Genomic DNA, 17,696 nt, shown 5'->3' on the forward strand with positions numbered 1-17,696 from the left:
CCGACAACAGTTTGCCTTTTCTTAAAACACCTGCTCCTATGGTTGCATACAAACGAGGGGCCAACCTAAAGCAATTACTAATGAGACCCACGATTTTCCCTGAACAGAACACATCTCAAATCCAGCTTATGCAAGCCAAACCTGGCAGTTTTTCCTGCGGGGGGTGCACAACGTGCAGATCTATGATCACTGGTCCTTTTTTGTATCACCCACACACAGGGAAAAAAATCTTTATCAGATATCATCTCCACTGTCGACTGGATCATGTCGTCTACCTTCTAAAGTGCCCATGTGGGTTATGTTATGTCGGACTAACCGCGCGTCCCTTTCGCGACAGGATGGCAAACCATCGGTCATCCATACACACGGCCCTCAATGTGGGCTTTTCTGACAAACCGGTAGCACGGCACTTTTTGTCAGTTAGACATCAAGTATCTGCCCTGAAGTGTCAGCTGATTGACTGGGTGCCGCCACCTGTTAGTGGAGGCGATCGCACCTTGTTACTTAAACAGAAGGAAAGCTTTTGGATACACAAACTCAATACAGTGTCACCAAAGGGCCTCAATGAGGCCAACCCCCTTAATATTTTTCTTTAGAATTTTATTTTGCCATAGTTGATTGGATACCTTGGAACACACTTTGTATGTTTCAGGGACATAGGGCACTGTGATACAATCAGCACATACAGGCTGGGTTTCGATTTGTGTTTTATATGTTCTATGTTTTATTTTTTTCATTTTTGTATGTTCTTTTTATGTATATAGATTAAGAAAGTAAGGACAGTTATTTATACGTCCTTGCTTATGTTTTTTATATATATTTTTCTGTTGTTTCCCGGAGCCTTCCCAGGTCCTATACTAGTCACGAGGGTCCACCAATTTCAATGACCACACCACCCACTATTCCCTTTTATTATTTAAAATCTTTTACTACATTATACCAATGTATTACTATAAAGATATTACACTCACATCAGTATTCAATTTGCCTTTGTTGATCAGATATATGTTAGTTTGTATGCGTAGGGTGAGTTGTGGTCATTTGATCTGGTGCCCTCTTATGTCATTTTTGACATTTTTGACATTTCATATTATGGATCATTATTTACATTTGCACTCTTTTTCTTCTGTGGTGATTGACAGGCTACACATAGGTTAATCCAGGATTATACGTGAGGAGACCTCCGGTATACCTCCGAGTCCCTGTGAGCTATGAGTGAACCTGTACATTGATGATTCCACCTGGGGGAGTGTTCATTCTCTGAGAACACCCCCCTCTAGGTTGTACACCTCCTTTAAACATTAGCCAGTGGATAAGCCTAATTACGGTTCTTTCCGCGAGTGGAACGCAGAGACTTCCGGCCAGCGCCTCTTCCGCGGAATGGAACGCATGGTGTTCCGGTCGGTGGAACGCAAAAGACGCGTCTCCGGCAGTTGCCCTTCCAAATCGTTAAAATACACTCATTTAAGTAGCCGTGCGTTAGCGATAGCCACTGCCTGTCCTGTGAACCCTGTAACTTTTTTCCCAGTTGGTCTGAGTTAGTTATCTGAGAGGTGATCAGTTAATGAGAGACTGGGTTTACACTAATCTCCTTAATTGGCACTTCCTGTGGTTGATCCTTAAATAGTGCTCAGCTGAGGCTGAACTTTATGCAGCTTCCATTTGGCTCTGGACACTTGAGCAGTGAGTATGGTTCTCCTGCAGCTCCCTTCTGACACATGATTACGGTTGGTGATTATTTTTTCCTGTTGTGCCTCCTTACAGACTGAGTGTCTGACACATGTACAGAGCCCACAAGCTGCCATGAGCTATTTCTACATGTAACTAGGTATGATCTTTTCCAAAATGACGTTGTTAGTGTATTTTCTTATGGTGTAGTTACTCTGTTATTTATCTAATAGGTGACTACGCCTTGCAGCTTCCCCTACGTTATAGGCTTTTTAACTTCATTATGTGATCAGGCATGTTGCCAACTTTGAAGGCCATTCCACACATCTGAGTGATCTGGCTTGCCGTCCAGGTAATCATTTGCCTATCTAAACAGATAGTCCTAATGGTGGAGGTGTCTCTTTCATCACACGTGGATTATTTCCAAGTATCTCTTTTTTACATATATAAAAAAACAGCTTTTTAATACGTTTTCTGGTTTTTGTGACAGTCTTCAGGGCCTGGGAGGCACTGGTGGTGTTGGTGTTGAATAAATCTGGGTTCTTATACATATTAATTGTAACTGTTTCTGATTGTATAGGTGATTTAAGTGCCAATCTTGATAAAGGTCCGCATAAGGACCGAAACGTCGATGAAATACGGCATCAACAGTGAACCCGAATAAAAATATACTGAATTTACAAGTGACTTCAGAGACTAATTTCTGGGCGTGAGTGCACCTTCCACCTAGGTGGTTGTTGTGGTATATATATATATATATATAATTGTATATAATATATATATAATATTGTATACCACCTACCCGTTTTTTTTTCTTTCTTCTTCTTTATACATACTACTATAGTAGCTTACTGTAGCAGTCTGCGGTGCTGCTGAGCTGACAGTGTCCAGCAGGTCCGTCATCAGTCATTACATAATAAATATATATACCTGTCCGGCTGCAGTACTAGTGATATTATATATATATATATATATTGATTTCATCTCATTATCATCCAGTCTATATTAGCAGCAGACACAGTACGGTAGTCCACGGCTGTAGCCACCTCTGTGTCGGCAGTCGCTCGTCAATCCATAATTGTATACCACCTACCCGTGGTTTTTTTTTTTTCTTTCTTCTTTATACATACTACTATAGTAGCTTACTGTAGCAGTCTGCGGTGCTGCTGAGCTGACAGTGTCCAGCAGGTCCGTCATCAGTCATTACATAATAAATATATCTACCTGTCCGGCTGCAGTACTAGTGTGATATTATATATATATATATATATTGATTTCATCTCATTATCATTCAGTCTATATTAGCAGCAGACACAGTACGGTAGTCCACGGCTGTAGCTACCTCTGTGTCGGCAGTCGCTCGTCCATCCATAATTGTATACCACCTACCCGTGGTTTTTTTTTTTCTTTCTTCTTTATACATACTACTATAGTAGCTTACTGTAGCAGTCTGCGGTGCTGCTGAGCTGACAGTGTCCAGCAGGTCCGTCATCAGTCATTACATAATAAATATATCTACCTGTCCGGCTGCAGTACTAGTGTGATATTATATATATATATATTGATTTCATCTCATTATCATCCAGTCTATATTAGCAGCAGACACAGTACGGTAGTCCACGGCTGTAGCTACCTCTGTGTCGGCAGTCGCTCGTCCATCCATAATTGTATACCACCTACCCGTGGTTTTTTTTTTCTTTCTTCTTTATACATACTACTATAGTAGCTTACTGTAGCAGTCTGCGGTGCTGCTGAGCTGACAGTGTCCAGCAGGTCCGTCATCAGTCATTACATAATAAATATATCTACCTGTCCGGCTGCAGTACTAGTGTGATATTATATATATATATATTGATTTAATCTCATTATCATCCAGTCTATATTAGCAGCAGACACAGTACGGTAGTCCACGGCTGTAGCTACCTCTGTGTCGGCAGTCGCTCGTCCATCCATAATTGTATACCACCTACCCGTGGTTTTTTTTTTTCTTTCTTCTTTATACATACTACTATAGTAGCTTACTGTAGCAGTCTGCGGTGCTGCTGAGCTGACAGTGTCCAGCAGGTCCGTCATCAGTCATTACATAATAAATATATCTACCTGTCCGGCTGCAGTACTAGTGTGATATTATATATATATATATATTGATTTCATCTCATTATCATCCAGTCTATATTAGCAGCAGACACAGTACGGTAGTCCACGGCTGTAGCTACCTCTGTGTCGGCAGTCGCTCGTCCATCCATAATTGTATACCACCTACCCGTGGTTTTTTTTTTATTTCTTCTTTATACATACTACTATAGTAGCTTACTGTAGCAGTCTGCGGTGCTGCTGAGCTGACAGTGTCCAGCAGGTCCGTCATCAGTCATTACATAATAAATATATCTACCTGTCCGGCTGCAGTACTAGTGTGATATTATATATATATATATATTGATTTCATCTCATTATCATCCAGTCTATATTAGCAGCAGACACAGTACGGTAGTCCACGGCTGTAGCTACCTCTGTGTCGGCAGTCGCTCGTCCATCCATAAGTATACTAGTATCCATCCATCTCCATTGTTTACCTGAGGTGCCTTTTAGTTGTGCCTATTAAAATATGGAGAACAAAAATGTTGAGGTTCCAAAATTAGGGAAAGATCAAGATCCACTTCCACCTCGTGCTGAAGCTGCTGCCACTAGTCATGGCCGAGACGATGAAATGCCAGCAACGTCGTCTGCCAAGGCCGATGCCCAATGTCATAGTACAGAGCATGTAAAATCCAAAACACCAAATATCAGTAAAAAAGGACTCCAAAATCTAAAATAAAATTGTCGGAGGAGAAGCGTAAACTTGCCAATATGCCATTTACCACACGGAGTGGCAAGGAACGGCTGAGGCCCTGGCCTATGTTCATGGCTAGTGGTTCAGCTTCACATGAGGATGGAAGCACTCAGCCTCTCGCTAGAAAAATGAAAAGACTCAAGCTGGCAAAAGCACCGCAAAGAACTGTGCGTTCTTCGAAATCCCAAATCCACAAGGAGAGTCCAATTGTGTCGGTTGCGATGCCTGACCTTCCCAACACTGGACGTGAAGAGCATGCGCCTTCCACCATTTGCACGCCCCCTGCAAGTGCTGGAAGGAGCACCCGCAGTCCAGTTCCTGATAGTCAGATTGAAGATGTCAGTGTTGAAGTACACCAGGATGAGGAGGATATGGGTGTTGCTGGCGCTGGGGAGGAAATTGACAAGGAGGATTCTGATGGTGAGGTGGTTTGTTTAAGTCAGGCACCCGGGGAGACACCTGTTGTCCGTGGGAGGAATATGGCCGTTGACATGCCTGGTGAAAATACCAAAAAAATCAGCTCTTCGGTGTGGAAGTATTTCAACAGAAATGCGGACAACATTTGTCAAGCCGTGTGTTGCCTTTGTCAAGCTGTAATAAGTAGGAGTAAGGACGTTAACCACCTCGGAACATCCTCCCTTATACGTCACCTGCAGCGCATTCATAATAAGTCAGTGACAAGTTAAAAAACTTTGGGCGACAGCGGAAGCAGTCCACTGACCAGTAAATCCCTTCCTCTTGTAACCAAGCTCACGCAAACCACCCCACCAACTCCCTCAGTGTCAATTTCCTCCTTCCCCAGGAATGCCAATAGTCCTGCAGGCCATGTCACTGGCAATTCTGACGATTCCTCTCCTGCCTGGGATTCCTCCGATGCATCCTTGCGTGTAACGCCTACTACTGCTGGCGCTGCTGTTGTTGCTGCTGGGAGTCGATGGTTATCCCAGAGGGGAAATCGTAAGACCACTTTTACTACTTCCGCCAAGCAATTGACTGTCCAACAGTCCTTTGCGAGGAAGATGAAATATCACAGCAGTCATCCTGCTGCAAAGCGGATAACTGAGGCCTTGGCATCCTGGGTGGTGAGAAACGTGGTTCCGGTATCCATCATTACTGCAGAGCCAACTAGAGACTTGTTGGAGGTACTGTGTCCCCGGTACCAAATACCATCTAGGTTCCATTTCTCTAGGCAGGCGATACCGAAAATGTACACAGACCTCAGAAAAAGAGTCACCAGTGTCCTAAAAAATGCAGCTGTACCCAATGTCCACTTAACCACGGACATGTGGACAAGTGGAGCAGGGCAGGGTCAGGACTATATGACTGTGACAGCCCACTGGGTAGATGTATGGACTCCCGCCGCAAGAACAGCAGCGGCGGCACCAGTAGCAGCATCTCGCAAACGCCAACTCTTTCCTAGGCAGGCTACGCTTTGTATCACCGGTTTCCAGAATACGCACACAGCTGAAAACCTCTTACGGCAACTGAGGAAGATCATCGCGGAATGGCTTACCCCAATTGGACTCTCCTGTGGATTTGTGGCATCGGACAACGCCAGCAATATTGTGTGTGCATTAAATCTGGGCAAATTCCAGCACGTCCCATGTTTTGCACATACCTTGAATTTGGTGGTGCAGAATTTTTTAAAAAACGACAGGGGCGTGCAAGAGATGCTGTCGGTGGCCAGAAGAATTGCGGGACACTTTCGGCGTACAGGCACCACGTACAGAAGACTGGAGCAACACCAAAAACGCCTGAACCTGCCCTGCCATCATCTGAAGCAAGAAGTGGTAACGAGGTGGAATTCAACCCTATATATGCTTCAGAGGTTGGAGGAGCAGCAAAAGGCCATTCAAGCCTATACAATTCAGCACGATATAGGAGGTGGAATGCACCTGTCTCAAGCGCAGTGGAGAATGATTTCAACGTTGTGCAAGGTTCTGCTGCCCTTTGAACTTGCCACACGTGAAGTCAGTTCAGACACTGCCAGCCTGAGTCAGGTCATTCCCCTCATCAGGCTTTTGCAGAAGAAGCTGGAGACATTGAAGGAGGAGCTAACACGGAGCGATTCCGCTAGGCATGTGGGACTTGTGGATGGAGCCCTTAATTCGCTTAACAAGGATTCACGGGTGGTCAATCTGTTGAAATCAGAGCACTACATTTTGGCCACCGTGCTCGATCCTAGATTTAAAACCTACCTTGGATCTCTCTTTCCGGCAGACACAAGTCTGCTGGGGTTCAAAGACCTGCTGGTGAGAAAATTGTCAAGTCAAGCGGAACGCGACCTGTCAACATCTCCTCCTTCACATTCTCCCGCAACTGGGGGTGCGAGGAAAAGGCTCAGAATTCCGAGCCCACCCGCTGGCGGTGATGCAGGGCAGTCTGGAGCGACTGCTGATGCTGACATCTGGTCCGGACTGAAGGACCTGTCAACGATTACGGACATGTCGTCTACTGTCACTGCATATGATTCTCTCCCCATTGAAAGAATGGTGGAGGATTATATGAGTGACCGCATCCAAGTAGGCACGTCACACAGTCCGTACTTATACTGGCAGGAAAAAGAGGCAATTTGGAGGCCCTTGCACAAACTGGCTTTATTCTACCTAAGTTGCCCTCCCACAAGTGTGTACTCCGAAAGAGTGTTTAGTGCCGCCGCTCACCTTGTCAGCAATCGGCGTACGAGGTTACTTCCAGAAAATGTGGAGAAGATGATGTTCATTAAAATGAATTATAATCAATTCCTCCGTGGAGACATTGACCAGCAGCAATTGCCTCCACAAAGTACACAGGGAGCTGAGATGGTGGATTCCAGTGGGGACGAATTGATAATCTGTGAGGAGGGGGATGTACACGGTGATATATCGGAGGATGATGATGAGGTGGACATCTTGCCTCTGTAGAGCCAGTTTGTGCAAGGAGAGATTAATTGCTTCTTTTTTGGTGGGGGTCCAAACCAACCCGTCATTTCAGTCACAGTCGTGTGGCAGACCCTGTCACTGAAATGATGGGTTGGTTAAAGTGTGCATGTCCTGTTTATACAACATAAGGGTGGGTGGGAGGGCCCAAGGACAATTCCATCTTGCACCTCTTTTTTCTTTAATTTTTCTTTGCGTCATGTGCTGTTTGGGGAGTGTTTTTTGGAAGGGCCATCCTGCGTGACACTGCAGTGCCACTCCTAGATGGGCCAGGTGTTTGTGTCGGCCACTAGGGTCGCTTATCTTACTCACACAGCTACCTCATTGCGCCTCTTTTTTTCTTTGCGTCATGTGCTGTTTGGGGAGTGTTTTTTGGAAGGGCCATCCTGCGTGACACTGCAGTGCCACTCCTAGATGGGCCCGGTGTTTGTGTCGGCCACTAGGGTCGCTTATCTTACTCACACAGCTACCTCATTGCGCCTCTTTTTTTCTTTGCGTCATGTGCTGTTTGGGGAGTGTTTTTTGGAAGGGCCATCCTGCGTGACACTGCAGTGCCACTCCTAGATGGGCCCGGTGTTTGTGTCGGCCACTAGGGTCGCTTATCTTACTCACACAGCTACCTCATTGCGCCTCTTTTTTTCTTTGCGTCATGTGCTGTTTGGGGAGTGTTTTTTGGAAGGGCCATCCTGCGTGACACTGCAGTGCCACTCCTAGATGGGCCCGGTGTTTGTGTCGGCCACTAGGGTCGCTTATCTTACTCACACAGCTACCTCATTGCGCCTCTTTTTTTCTTTGCGTCATGTGCTGTTTGGGGAGTGTTTTTTGGAAGGGCCATCCTGCGTGACACTGCAATGCCACTCCTAGATGGGCCCGGTGTTTGTGTCGGCCACTAGGGTCGCTTATCTTACTCACACAGCTACCTCATTGCGCCTCTTTTTTTCTTTGCGTCATGTGCTGTTTGGGGAGTGTTTTTTGGAAGGGCCATCCTGCGTGACACTGCAGTGACACTCCTAGATGGGCCAGGTGTTTGTGTCGGCCACTAGGGTCGCTTAGCTTACTCACACAGCTACCTCATTGCGCCTCTTTTTTTCTTTGCGTCATGTGCTGTTTGGGGAGTGTTTTTTGGAAGGGCCATCCTGCGTGACACTGCAGTGCCACTCCTAGATGGGCCCGGTGTTTGTGTCGGCCACTAGGGTCGCTTATCTTACTCACACAGCTACCTCATTGCGCCTCTTTTTTTCTTTGCGTCATGTGCTGTTTGGGGAGTGTTTTTTGGAAGGGCCATCCTGCGTGACACTGCAGTGCCACTCCTAGATGGGCCCGGTGTTTGTGTCGGCCACTAGGGTCGCTTAGCTTAGTCATCCAGCGACCTCGGTGCAAATTTTAGGACTAAAAATAATATTGTGAGGTGTGAGGTATTCAGAATAGACTGAAAATGAGTGGAAATTGTGGTTTTTGAGGTTAATAATACTTTGGGATCAAAATGACCCCCAAATTCTATGATTTAAGCTGTTTTTTAGTGTTTTTTGAAAAAAACACCCGAATCCAAAACACACCCGAATCCGACAAAAAAAATTTGGTGAGGTTTTGCCAAAACGCGGTCGAACCCAAAACACGGCCGCGGAACCGAACCCAAAACCAAAACACAAAACCCGAAAAATTTCAAGTGCACATCTCTATTACCATCTATTATGTGAGAAGGAAGATTACCATATGCATGCATTAAGTCATTTTTCAGATGGCTGGCTGAAATTATTTCCTAAAGAATCATCACTTGTGTATTTATTCCTAATGATTATGAGGTATATATGGACAGACATCTGCATCTAATATGATAACACATCCTTACTGTATGCATGTCCACCCGTCATGAAATACGGAAATGCAAGTTAATGATATACAAAAGATATGGGGGGTCATTCCGAGTTGTTCGCTCGCAAGCTGCTTTTAGCAGCTTTGCACACGCTAAGCCGCCGCCTACTGGGAGTGAATCTTAGCTTATCAAAATTGCAAACGAAAGATTCGCAATATTGCGAAAAGACTTCTCTGTGCAGTTTCTGAGTAGCTCGAGACTTACTCTTCCAGTGCGATCAATTCAGTGCTTGTCGTTCCTGGTTTGACGTCACAAACACACCCAGCATTCGCCCAGACACTCCTCCGTTTCTCCAGCCACTCCCGCGTTTTTCCCAGAAACGGCAGCGTTTTTTCACACACTCCCATAAAACGGACAGTTTCCGCCCAGAAACACCCACTTCCTGTCAATCACATTACGATCACCAGAACGAAGAAAAAAACTTGTAATGCAGTGAGTAAAATTCCTAACTGCATAGCAAATTTACTTGGCGCAGTCGCACTGCGGACATTGCGCATGCGCATTAGCGATTAATCGCTCCGTTGCAAGAAAAAAATAACGAGCTAACAACTCGGAATGACCCCCATGGATACATGCACAGGGCATATGCATTTTTAGTGCGTATGTGTAGTATTGAAATGCTTGAGCAAAAGAAAAAAATGACATAAATACAACTCTAAGGGCCTAATTCAAGGTTGATTGCAAAAGCAAAACCTTCCTGTAGTTGGCAAAAACATGTGCAGTGCAGGTGTGGCAGATGTAACATGTGCAGAAAGATTTAGATTTGGGTGGGTTATATTGTTTCTGTGCAGGCTAAATACTGGCTGCTTTATTTTTACACTGCAATTTAGATTTCAGTTTGAGGACATCCCACCCAAATCTAATGGGCCCTACACACTGGCCGACATCAGTGCACAATATGAACGATCTCGTTCATTAATGAACGAGATAACGTTCATATCGTGCTGTGTGGAGGCACCAGCGATGAACGATGTGCGGCCCCGCGCTCGTTCATCGCTGGTGCCATGTCGGCTGTGCATGCAGGCCAATATGGGCGAGATCGTCCATATATGCCTGCAAGTCTACGGTGTCGGGTGACGGGGGGAGTGAAGAAACTTCACTCCCCCCGTCACTGCCCCCGCCGCCGGGTCGCCCGTCGGCCATATCGGCTGTCGGGCACCTCGGTGGCCAATCGCCAAATGTGTAGGGCCTATTACTCTCTCCGCACATGTTATATCTGCCCCACCTGCAGTGCACATGGTTTTGCCCATTAGAGGAAGATTTTACTTTTGCTATCAACCCTTAATTAGGCCCTAAGTTAGATGCTATTTCAATAATGACAAATGCTCATTTTCTGCTCCATTGTTATCTATTAATTGAATTTTACCTACAGAAGAAAATTATTTTATAACTTGGTCTGTTTGCATTAGTGTTTTGTCTACAACAGGATATCCTTCTAGGCAACATAAAGACAATGGGGGTAATTCCAAGTTGATCGCAGCAGGATTTTTCATAGCAACTGGGCAAAACCATGTGCACTGCAGGGGAGGCAGATATAACATGTGCAGAAAGAGTTAGATTTGGGTGGGTTATATTGTTTCTGTGCAGGGTAAATACTGGCTGCTTTATTTTTACACTGCAAATTAGATTGCAGATTGAACACACCACACCCAAATCTAACTCTTTCTGCACATGTTATATCTGCCTCCCCTGCAGTGCACATGGTTTTGCCCAGTTGCTATCAAAAATCCTGCTGCGATCAACTTGGAATTACCCCCAATGTAAAGGCGACACCTTTCGCAAGTAAACTATCTTCTCCCGTGCTTTAGCAAATTGACATATTATGTTACTCATTTTATACATGGCTATGACCCAGACAGACATTCAGTGACAGTAATGATGACACATACTCAGCAGTATAAATAAGGGAGGAGGAAAGCGTGCACAGTGAGCAGCTGTTATGCCACAGCTTGTTTTACAAACATGGAAAACTATAAGAAATCACATGTGGTTTAACGGTTGATTCTATATCGGAGTGGGAGAAGGGACCTTCTGACGTACCTAGGGGAGGAGACCCGTCACCAGGGGGAGGAGCTACGGGCGAAGAGGGTACCCGAAAAGTAAACCCTCGCGGGCTTGCTTCGCTCACCACGCTTTGGGCTCGGTGGCGAGCGAAGCGGAGCTGAGTTGGTTATGGAAATGTTAGAAATCAATTCTAAAAACACTTTTCAAGCACATTTTGACACTTTAACTGAAATAAAAAAAATTGATCTATAAAATTGCTTCACATACTGTACATGTCATTTTTACATTATTTTCCTTTGGAGATGTGTATTAGAGGCATAGGAATGTACTAAATCGCACAAGCAGATCCAGATGAATCCATGCCTATATTCTGTGATTAATTGCAAGTGTATCTGCACAAAATGTTATGTTTGCGCCCCTGCACCCTTTATATATTCAACTTGTGACCCTTACCCCCCCTTTAAATATTTAACTTGTGTCCCCCGTTCTTTCTTATATAATATATAATGCAAGTCAGAAGGTGCAGAAGGAAAACGCACCTCTGCAGAATCCCTGATCCTAACTGACTGCGCATGTAATTACACCTGCAGCTGTGAAGGCTCCGCATAAGCTGCATAAGTTACAAAGCGGACCACAGTGTAAAGGTAATACACTTGTCTTACTTCACCACTAGCACTGCTGGGCTGTGCCCTGACTTGCTCCACTGTCAGCGAACCCTGCCGTCGGTAACAGCAGTGCACACACACACTGCTCAGAGTTGCAAAGATGAGGTGACAGGAGGGGCAGGTCAGGGAGGGGAGGAGACCACCTACTTTCTCGCTTTAGCCCGTGGCTAGCCGCAGCGCACCGCTACTAGTCCTGCTGACTTATCCACTGGTTGAGGGCACCCTGTGGGCCCCGGTGCATTGCACTTGCTGCTCGCAGTGGCGAATTTAAGGGTCAGGCCGCCCCTATGCACAAATGATTGCTCCACCCCACACACACACACATAACCTATTTTAAAATGAGGGGGTACAACGGGATTAGGAGTGGGAATCAAGGGTAAAATGGGAGTTGTTGTGTGAATCAGGGGGTCAGGATGGGATTAGTAGTGGAAAGTTCGGGCAAAATGGGAGTAGTAGAACAGAGGGCAGGATGGCACATCAGGGGGAACAGGCTAGGAGTAGTAGTTGTGGGGAGCAGGATGGAAGTAGCAGCGAGCAGCAGGGGGCAGGCTAAGAATAGTAGTGGGAAGTAGGGGGCAGGTTAAGAGTAGTCAAAGGGAAGTAGGGGACAGGCTGGGAATAGTATTAGTGAGGATCAGGGGGCAGGATGTGGCTAGTAGTGGGAAGCAGGGAGTAGTGGCAGGAAGAAGTGGGCCTGGAATCCTGCACTGACACTACCATAGGGAGCCAGCAATGCAGCCAGCTCCTTTCCCCCAACCACCCACTGCACACCCCACAGCACTGCTGTCACTGACCTTATGCAGCTCTGGGTGGTTCCTCATTCCGTGTTCAAGCTGTCACACTTCCAGGGTCTGGCTGGCAAATTTAATTGCAGGTGATCTCCACAGTGGCACACTCTTCTCACACACCACTAACACACAAACAGGAGGGGGCACGCACAATTAACACACACACTATAGGAGACACACACAACTGACACACAGGAGGGGAGATGGTCATGCACACAAGTGTTGGGTACATGGACACACTGCAGGGGGCACACATTCACACAGGAGGGGGGGACACAGTCACACAGGAGTGGGGGGGACACAGTCACGCAGGAATGGGTGACAGTCACACAGGAGGGGGGCCATAGTCACACAGGAATGGGGGACACAGTGTCACACAGGAGTGGGGGACACAGTCACGCAGGAGGGGGGCCATAGTCACACAGGAGGGGGCCCATAGTCACACAGGAATGGGGGACACAGTGTCACACAGGAGTGGGGGACACACAGTCACACAGGAGTCGGGGACACAGTCACACAGGAGTCGGGGACACAGTCACACAGGAGGGGGGGAGGACACAGTCACACAGGAGGGGCGGAGAACACAGTCACACAGGGGGGGGGACACAATCACGCAGGAATGGGTGACAGTCACACAGGAGGGGGGCCATAGTCCCACAGGAGTGGGGGACACAGTCACACAGGAGGGGGGCCATAGTCACACAGGAGGGGGGCCATAGTCACACAGGAATGGGGGACACAGTGTCACATAGGAGTGGGGGACACACAGTCACACAGGAGTCGGGGACACAGTCACACAGGAGTCGGGGACACAGTCACACAGGAGGGGCGGAGGACAAAGTCACACAGGGGGGGGACACAGTCACGCAGGAATGGGTAACAGTCACACAGGAGGGGGGCCATAGTCCCACAGGAGTGGGGGACACAGTCACACAGGAGGGGGGCCATAGTCACACAGGAGGGGGGCCATAGTCACACAGGAATGGGGGACACAGCGTCACACAGGAGTGGGGGACACACAGTCACACAGGAGTCGGGGACACAGTCACACAAGAGGGGGGGAGGACACAGTCACACAGGAGGGGCGGAGGACACAGTCACACGGGGGGGGACAGTCACGCAGGAATGGGTGACAGTCACACAGGAGGGGGGCCATAGTCACACAGGAGTGGGGGACACAGCGTCACACAGGAGTGGGGGACACACAGTCACACAGGAGTCGGGGACACAGTCACACAAGAGGGGGGGAGGACACAGTCACACAGGAGGGGCGGAGGACACAGTCACACGGGGGGGGGGGGACAGTCACGCAGGAATGGGTGACAGTCACACAGGAGGGGGGCCATAGTCACACAGGAGTGGGGGACACACAGTCACACAGGAGGGGGGCCATAGTCACACAGGAATGGGGGACACAGTGTCACACAGGAGTGGGGGACACACAGTCACACAGGAGTCGGGGACACACAGTCACACAGGAGTCAGGGACACAGTCACACAGCAGGGGGGGAGGACACAGTCACACAGGAGGGGCGTAGGACACAGTCACACAGGAGGGGCGGAGGACACAGTCACAGAGGAGGGGGGGGCACACAGCCATGCAGGAATGGGTGACAGTCACACAGGAGGGGGGCCATAGTCACACAGGAGTGGGGGACACACAGTCACACAGGAGTGGGGGACACAGTCACACAGGATCGGGGGGGGGGGGGGACAGTCACATAGGAGGGGGGAGGACACAGTCACACAGGAGGGGGGAGGACACAGACACACAGGAGGCGGGGACACAGTCACACAGGAGGGGGGGAGGACACAGTCACACTTGGGTAGGGAAAGTAGTACACATTGTTAGGGCAGATAATGGCACACGCACACACACACACACACACACACACACACACACACACACACACACACACACACACACACACACACACACACACACACACACACACACACAGTGATAAAGGGGGAAAACAAATGCAAAGACAGACAGTATGTGACAGATATATGGGGGGGGGGGGGGGGGGGGGGGGCAGTGAGAAGCAGTCAGAGAAAAATGTATGAGTAGAAAGAGTCAGGTGTAGGCAGGGGAGGTGCAGATGTGGAGATCTGTCACTTTCTAGGAACCTCAGATGCTGCTGGTCACACCTCCTGTACTGGTGCAGTGACAGTCCCTATCAGAGGCAGAGCAGCATGCATTGTGCAGGGCAAGCAGGAGTCAGTCACATGCACATCTGTGCATGTGTTATCCAGAACAGCCAATGGGAGAGAGCAGGGGCGGAGTCACTTGCCGGACAGCTGAAGTGAAGCCTCTGCTTAAGCCTACAGGACACGGCAGCAGGTAACCTCTACCTACTTACCCACTACCCACCAGCAACCCGCGTCTCCCTCCACCATCAAACTACAACCTCCCTTCCCATCAAAGCAGCTGCAGTGGTGATCCTGGGCTGAACTTCACCAACACACACACCTACCTCAGCCTGGTGGTCGAGTGTGGCTCCGCCCCTTTTGTCTGTGTGACCACGCCCCATTTTCAACCGTGTAGCTCCGCCCCCTTTTCAGTGATCACTGTCACTGGAGGAGGGGGGGTAGGGGGAGGCCTCAAGTTGCTGGCGCTGCTGCTTGTCATACAGTGACAGGCACAGCAGCCGGCAGCAGAGTGGATAGGGCGGCGCAGCAGCAGGGATGCAAAGCAGGAAGAGCGCCTCTCCAGCCAGGCGCCGACCGGCTTTGCATCCGTTTGCGGAGTGGGTAGCGCCGGCCCTGCCCCTATTGAATAGGCCACCAGCCCTGGAAGTGGCAGGCCCAGAGAAGCCAGTGCTGGGGGGATCAGTGGTGCTGGGAGCACGAGAAGGTCCTGCAAAGGAATTAAAAAGATTAAATAAATACCCTTGTAATGGGGACTAAATACTACCCACACTAATCTAAAACACTAGTGCACGTGCTTATAAAACCATGCTAGCTGACTGAATTACATTAACTTTACAATGTAAGCATGGATAGTGAAATCTCTTTTCAGGGCCCTTTAAAAAAATACAACAACACTATTTCACATATCAATTTAAAGATGGTCGCAGTCTCTTAAACCTTGATGTTGTTGTGTCCACTTTGATTAATGTCATAGCTGCAGGCCTTAATATGCCACAATTGTATTTTAAGGAAGGCTATATGGGTACCCACTTTCCTTACATATGGCTGCAGAACCGTGGAATGTGTGTGTTTTTTTTTAAACCACACTTACCAGCCACCCCTGTGTCCATCTCTTGCAGCCGCCTTTTCGATGTAGCTCTACGCTGGTGTACAGCAGCTGTGGAGGGAAAACAAATCTTTAATCAAGTGTGAAAGGTACTCCTATGACCAAAAAACACACTTGACACTGTTTTAGCTTGTTACACTTAAAAGGTAACATTTTTCCGTTAACTTACCAGGACAAGGTGGGGATGCTGGACAGTCCATGGACCCGATTCAGTAAGGATTCCAAATTCTGCTAAGTAGCAGAATATGCAATCCTTTTGATTGCATGCAGGGGGCCGCCCATTGTAGGGCAAGGCCACCCAGCATGCTATCCACCACCCCCCACCACCCCGAGGCCACGCTGAAATTGCAGTCGCACCGCAATTTCAGCGTGATCGCTAAAAATAGGGTAGCCTCCTGCCGGCGCAACCTGGCTGCAACCTCAGGAGGCCCGCCGCCATCTTTGTGATTGAAGCAGCTGCATGTGACATCACACAACTGCCCCGATCATGCCCATGCCATGCCCCCTGTTCAACTGCCATTGCCCCCCATTTCTATGAATGACAGGCAGAGGGGTTTGAATTTACTGTGGGATGCCTGTATCCTCTTTGTAATTATTGTGGTTGGATCGCATTTCGTAAATTTGAAAAAGGAGAACGTGTCATGAGGCCTATCCCAACCACTAGAGCCCACATTTAGCTGAGGCCATGCCCCTTTTTTGAACTAATAAATTGTTGGGAGGTATGCATTTAATAGCGTTTATTTATTTTTTGTTTATGGATTCTTATAAGGAATCATATGTTTATATGTTTACCTGCAGTTTAGTGATACCACACTTTGGTGAATTTTCCTTAATATTTAAAGCTACCAACATAGGGGGTTATTCAGGGTTGTTAGCAAACCCAAAAAGTTAGCAATTGGGCATGTTGTATTGCAGCCCCCAGAGACTGGCAATACAACCATGTTGTATTGCAGGTGGGGCAGATGTAACATGTGCAGAGAGAATTAAAGTGCATACACACTAGAAGATTTTGAGCTCAAAGTTGCTCACTTATGGCGTTTTAAGCTACTTTGAGCTCAAAATCTCTTAGTGTGTATGGCCGGGCGATGAGCGATGAGTGCTAATGCGCACTCCAGCATAATCCCTGGCCGCCACCATCCGTCGGACAGTTTTACCGGGCGAGTGAACCACTTTCCACAGTACCTGTGAAAATCGCTGGGCCGGGTGAAAATCGCTCAGTGCGTATGGACTGTGAGATTTTCCGGTCAGCGATTTTCACATCATCGCTCAGCATACACACTGGGCAAAAATGCCCAGTATGTATGCACCTTCTTAATTGGGTGGGTTATATTGTTTCTGTGCATGGTAAATACTGCCTGCTTTATTTTTACACTGCAATTTAGATTTCAGTTTGAACACACCGCACCCAAATCTAACTCTCTCTCTGCACATGTTACATCTGCCCCCCCTACAGTACAACATGGGGCCTAATTCAGATCTGATCGTAGATGTGCTTAATTTGGCACATCTATGATCAGTTTCTCTGATATGCACGGGGACGCCCAGCACAGGGCTAGTCCGCCCCACATGTCAGGTCTTACCACCCCCCCCCCCCCCGCAAGGTGCACAGCGGCGATGCTTTCACACCCGGCGAGTAGCTCCCTGCCAGCACAGCTCCTGCAGCTACCGCATCAGTCCGAATACGCCTGCAT

At 47.9% G+C, this 17,696-nt stretch overlaps 2 long non-coding RNA genes across 2 annotated transcripts in view; one reads left to right on the plus strand and one right to left on the minus strand.

Annotated features, from left to right (window-relative positions):
* The window catches only part of LOC134942936 (uncharacterized), a 189,497-nt gene extending 175,798 nt beyond the window's left edge, over positions 1 to 13,699 (minus strand). The window contains exon 1 of the long non-coding RNA XR_010181423.1: positions 12,753 to 13,699. This is a non-coding gene — a long non-coding RNA (uncharacterized LOC134942936). The remainder of the gene's footprint in view (positions 1 to 12,752) is intronic.
* On the plus strand, positions 1,592 to 2,328 carry LOC134942825 (uncharacterized). Its single transcript, XR_010181422.1, has 3 exons — positions 1,592 to 1,828; positions 1,902 to 2,020; positions 2,249 to 2,328. It is a non-coding gene; the product is annotated as an uncharacterized LOC134942825 (long non-coding RNA).
* Positions 13,700 to 17,696: the final 3,997 nt, after the last annotated feature.

Source organism: Pseudophryne corroboree, chromosome 1, assembly GCF_028390025.1.
Source record: "Pseudophryne corroboree isolate aPseCor3 chromosome 1, aPseCor3.hap2, whole genome shotgun sequence".
Taxonomy (NCBI): domain Eukaryota; kingdom Metazoa; phylum Chordata; class Amphibia; order Anura; family Myobatrachidae; genus Pseudophryne; species Pseudophryne corroboree.